Here is a 6,235-nt window from a genome sequence, read left to right as displayed (position 1 = left end):
CAGGTGTCTATGGTATTAAATAGTAATTAGGTCTAAGAAGATCCAAGGGGATGACATGAAAAAGGAGCGCCAAAAAGATGAAGCGACAGTTAAATATAGATAGAAAAGTATTTTAATTCTATGATTGTGGTATTAAACTGTTGCTACCGTGTCTCAAGTTACTCAACCATAGGAATTTCACAGGAATACATTCATAGAACCAATATGTTTTCTAGTGTGTAGGCGATTGGTCCCCCTGATGTTAATAATAATGATAAGAGTACTTTATCCCACACTGGGGAAATTGCAATTACAGCAGCATTTACAATGCTGAGAGAGACAAAGGAAATTAATAATAATAAAAACAAAATATTTATGGAATAAGAAAAGCACAAACCCAAATATTAACATTTATATAGATGTAGAAGATTTGACAGATAGAAATACAATATTTGTGTTATTTACAGTATATTCACCAAAAGGAAAAAATGTTTTATTGCACATTTACCAGAGTCCCGTTAGCCAGCGTGTTTCCAGGTATCCAGACAGGCCTTCTTGGTTACTGTATCGGCCAGGGTGACTGAACCACCCACCATACTTCGCCCTGCCTGGCAATCCTGTGCTTTACCTGTTTCCACCTCTTACGACTTGGTCATGGGGTTGGATTTCTAAGAGGCACTAACTATTTACAACACGGCAGTGCTGGACTGGCCATCGGCCCACTGGGCATTTGCCCGGTGGGCCGATGGTAATTTTGGGCCGGGCCTTTTTTTTTTTAAAAATGAGTAATAATAATAGTAATAATGAGTGAGTAATGGGTAATGAGGTGAAGGGGAGGCAGGAGGAGGAGGAGAACCGCGGCCGCCGCATTATATGACGACGGCACAGTCGGTGCGACTGGAGGGGAATTTGAACTTCAGGTAAGAAGTGATGAACAGCAGTCTACCTGGGTCAGATATGAATCAAGTTTGGTTGATAGTTTATTTTCGTTGTGCTTGCTAACTCTTAACACAGCACAGTTATGAGTAGGCCATTTAACAATTTAGCTGGCTGTTGAGCAGTATGACGGGGTTTCTCTACTGCTGGGCTGTTTCTATGATGTTATACTAGTGATGGTGATCTTAGTGCTTCAGTAACTTTATTTTATTCATTTAGTTAGTTAAGTATAGTCTTTATTAGTTAGGTAGTAAAATATTTCAATGTCTATTAATTGATATAAGTGCACTATGCAGTAATTCTTTACTCTGAAACAGCTAAAGCTCAACAGAGCAAAAATGTTCACAAACCAAATTATTAGGCTAGTATTCATCATAAACCCACTTGCAGATATAATTTAGATTGAATCAAATTAGGATTTGCCAGGAGATGTGTTGCTGCTCATTAACATAAAAGCGTCTTGGAGTTAAAAGTAACTACTTAAATGTATTTGTCTTTTATACATAAATATCCTCTTTATTCTAGATAAGTTGTGTTTTTATCTTATTGTTTTTTTACTGACATGTAACAGCAAACTCTTGTTTGCTGTAATTATCTGTATTTTGTTTTTATTGTGGGCATGTTTCCATTCAATTTAAAATATCCCTTCACTTTTTAAAGGTTGCCATGTTTGAGGAAGTATTATGTGGTGCTGTGCTGTTTATTGATGTGGTGAGTACATAGTCTATGAAAATATTACTAAATCTGTCATTTATTCATTTTAATATTCATCAGTGATCATGTCTCATCTCTGTTCCTCACTGTCCAATTTTCAGGATTCCATCATACGTTCATTGTTCAGGAGGTTCATTAGACCAAGCAGCCTTTGGGTTAGTACTGTATAGAATAATGGGACTGGGAGGATGGTGTAGGTTTAAATTTATTAGACAAGTACATATACACCAACAAGACAGTGTACAAGCAGTGTCACAATAAAGTTTGTTTTCATTCATAGGCTTCATTGTCTTTCCATCAATACCTGGTGGGCTGGACTAGGCTCAAAATGCCCGGGCCGATTTTTTGTCCCAGTCCAGCCCTGCAACAGGGTTGAATAAAACAATGACATGAACTTCTTTAAACATTTTATAGAAACAGAACTCCCTGTGTATAATACAAATTAACAATAGTCATGTTCTTGCAGAACTGGGACCCGGTCTCTCGGCGCAGACACTGCAGCTGCAAGCCTGTTCCTGAGAGTGTCCCCAGACCGCTGAACAGGCTCGTGGCCTTCCCCTCCATCGCCATCACCACCATCTTCCTCTTCCTCTTCCACAGGCTCAGGCTCCAAAATGTCCCCATTGCCGATGCAGAGGTTGTGGAGGAAAAGGCAGGCAGTGATGACCTCTGGCACAAACTCCACCTTCACCTCCAGTGCCTTGAGGAATATGGAGCGCCACCTGGTCTTGAGGACTCCAAATGCCCTCTCCACCACACACCGTGCCCTGGACAGCCTGGCGTTGTACCTGCCCTCCACCGCATTGCGGACAGGCTCCCTGACGGGTGTCAACAGGCGAATCGGCTCAGCCAAGAATGGGTATCATCCCCGATCAGATATCATCCAGGAGGTGGGTACAGCTGGTGCACATAGAAGGGTCTGCTCCTCAGGACCCTGGCATCATGCACACAGCCAGGGAAGCCCACCACCACATCCAGGAAACGACCCTTGTGGTCGCAGATGGCCTGGAACTGGATGGAGTGGAACAGCTTCCTGTTGAAGTAGTCCCCTGCAAACTGCCCAGGTGGGACAATGCAGACATGGCACCCATCAATGCTTCCTGCCACTCTGCAGAAAGCCGGACAACCAGACAGCTGCTGGAAACCTGCACCGATCTCCTCCAGCTCCTCCATGTCAGGGAAGCGGATGAGCCTCCTGAACACCCCCTGAATGACCTTGCTGACCCGGTGAATCATGTCATGGCATGTGGTGCGGGGGATGTCAAATGCCTCTGACACAACCCGGTAGGACGTTCCACAGGCCAACCAGAACACAAAAACCAGGACCTCAAAGGACTTTTCTCAGCCATGGTCCTTGTCTGCCATGAGCTGGATGAGGCTCTCCAAGGACTCTCAGGACACACGGAAATCCTTCCTGGTGTCATCACCATTAAAATAGAGGCGCAACAGAGGAACACTGGGATTCACCCTGCAGTATGGCCCTCTTGACGCCACCTGTAATAGATTATAATATGAATGAACAATATGATTTTTAAGGACAATTACTTAATTATATATGAAATAAGTATTTTTTTACATTTTTAAATGAGATTATTTATTTATTTATATTTATTACTACTGTATATTATAACTTATTAAACTTTATGAAATTATTCAATTCACAACGACTTTGTTGTTCAATGATGTACATTTTTCCCTCCAATTTTCAGGCTGTGAGGTATGTTATATTGCGTTGTATATTATGATTAGATTTATAGTTGATTAAAAAGGAAACTTACATCTGAGAACAATCCCAAGTCGATTGCAAGCATGATGTACCGAAGATGGCCGGCTGATCTTCGTGTCAGAGCTGACAAGACTGAGGCGGTGAGGCATTTTGAACGGTCAAATTCCATTAACGGGATGAGATCAGTCAAAACGGCGCTTTCAAGCTAGCTACATCAAGGGTAGGTTGGCCTCCCGTTTTCAAAGTAAAAGCACAAATTTTATCGTTATGGTTTTCTGTATAAGAAAGGGCAAAAGGTGTTTTATTTTGTGAAAATAACCGGAAGTGCGTTGCTCACTACGGCTAGCTTGAGTAGCGCCAAAATCGTCCAAAATCGTCTGAACAAAATTGTAAACAGCTGGTATTTGATCAGATTTCCAACACGTTGTGGATCTAAACGGCTACTTTCTCGCCTAAAAATGTTTCAAATGTTGCTAAAGTTATATATTTACAGAGTTTAGAGCTTAAGCGAAACCAGCTTCAGGCCCGCTGATTTCGGCTCGGGCAGGAGCGAAATGCATTGTGTATCATGTAGTATGCTACAGTGTAAACGGTCTGCATACTGTCTGTTGATTGAGTATGTAGTATGGCAGTATGTACTATGGCAGTATGTAGTATGTAGTATGCGGTTTCGAACATAGCCCATGATGAGACCGTGATGAGACTGTGATGAGACCATGATGTGATCATGATGAGACTGTGATGAGACTGTGATGAGACCATGATGTGATCATGATGAGACTGTGATGAGACTGTGATGAGACCATGATGTAATCATGATGAGACTGTGATGAGACTGTGATGTGATCATGAGACTGTGATGAGACCATGATGTGATCATGATGAGACTGTGATGAGACAGTGATGAGACTATGATGAGACCGTGATGTGATCATGATAAGACTGTGATGAGACCGTGATGAGACCATGATGTAATCATGATGAGACAGTGATGAGACTATGATGAGACCGTGATGTGATCATGATAAGACTGTGATGAGACCGTGATGAGACTGTGATGAGACCATGATGTGATCATGATGAGACTGTAATGAGACCATGATGTGATCATGATGAGACTGTGATGAGACCATGATGAGACTGTGATGAGATCATGATGTGATCATGATGAGACTGTGATGAGACTGTGATGAGATCATGATGTGATCATGATGAGACTGTGATGAGCTCTATCATATCTTAGAGAGCTCATAGTGCCATATTATCCCACCAGAACACTGCGCTCTGAGAACGCAGGGTTACTCGTGGTCCCTAAAGTCTCCAAAAGTAGATCAGGAGCCAGAGCCTTCAGCTATCAGGCTCCTCTCCTGTGGAATCATCTTCCTGTTACGGTCCGGGAGGCAGACACCGTCTCCACATTTAAGACTAGACTTAAGACTTTCCTCTTTGATAAAGCTTATAGTTAGGGCTGGCTCAGGCTTGCCCTGTACCAGCCCCTAGTTAGGCTGACTTAGGCCTAGTCTGCCGGAGGACCCCCCTATAATACACCGGGCACCTTCTCTCCTTCTCTCTCTCTCTCTCTCTCTCTCTCTCTCTCTCTCTCGTATTCTATTACTGCATCTTGCTAACTCGGCCATTCTGGATGTCACTAACTCGGCTTCTTCTCCGGAGCCTTTGTGCTCCACTGTCTCTCAGATTAACTCATATCACAGCGGTGCCTGGACAGCGTGACGTGTGTGGTTGTGCTGCTGCCGTGGTCCTGCCAGATGCCTCCTGCTGCTGCTGCCATCATTAGTCATTAGTCATACTTCTACTGTTATTATACACATATGACTATTGTCACACATGTATACTGCCAGATATTAATATATTATTATTAATTATAATATTATTACTTTCATTAATGTTGTTGTAAGCTACTGTCATTACCTTCTGTCCTGCATCTCTCTCTCTCTCTCTCTCTCTGTCTCTCTCTTTCTGTCTCATTGTGTCATATGGATTACTGTTAATTTACTATGTTGATCTGTTCTGTATGACATCTATTGCACATCTGTCCGTCCTGGAAGAGGGATCCCTCCTCAGTTGCTCTTCCTGAGGTTTCTACCGTTTTTTTCCCCGTTAACGGAGTTTTTTGGGGAGTTTTTTCTGATCAGCTGTGAGGGTCATAAGGACAGAGGGATGTCGTATGCTGTAAAGCCCTGTGAGGCAAATTGTGATTTGTGATATTGGGCTTTATAAATAAAATTGATTGATTGATTGATTGATTGACCCTCTGTCTTCTGACCTCTGACCATCTGTCCTCTGACCGTATGTCCCCTGTCCTCTGACCTCTGTCCTCTGACCCTCTGTCCTCCGTCCTCTGACCATCTGTCCCCTGTCCTCTGACCTCTGTCCTCTGAGACAAACTGTCATTTGTGATTTTTATCTTTATCAGACCCTTTCATTTGACCTGCATGTAAAGGAGGTGACAGGGGTAGCCTTTCTTCACCTCAGAAAAATTGCGACAGATCTGTCCTCTCATTGAAAGATGCTGAGACCCTTATCCATGCTTTTGTGACATCTAGGCGGGATTATTGCAATGTTGTTTCATCAGGGTTGCCTAAGAAGAGTTTTCATGGTCTAAAGATGGTGCAGAATGCGGCAGCTTGTATTCTGACTGGATCATCTAGATATGACCATATAACTCCCATGTTGGCCTCTCTTCATTGGCTACCTGTCCAGATTAGAGCTGATTTTAAGGTGCTGTTATTGACATCTAAAATTTTAAATGGTCTGGCACCTTCCTACCTGACAGAACTCGTTGATTTTTATTTGCCCACATGGTCTCTTCGCTCTCAGGGGAGTGGTCGTCTGTGTGTCCCACTGTCGGTGAGCGGGCTT

Source organism: Epinephelus lanceolatus, chromosome 15 (genome assembly GCF_041903045.1).
Source record: "Epinephelus lanceolatus isolate andai-2023 chromosome 15, ASM4190304v1, whole genome shotgun sequence".
Classification (NCBI taxonomy): Eukaryota; Metazoa; Chordata; class Actinopteri; order Perciformes; family Serranidae; genus Epinephelus; species Epinephelus lanceolatus.
Note: the sequence above shows the minus strand (reverse complement) of the source record.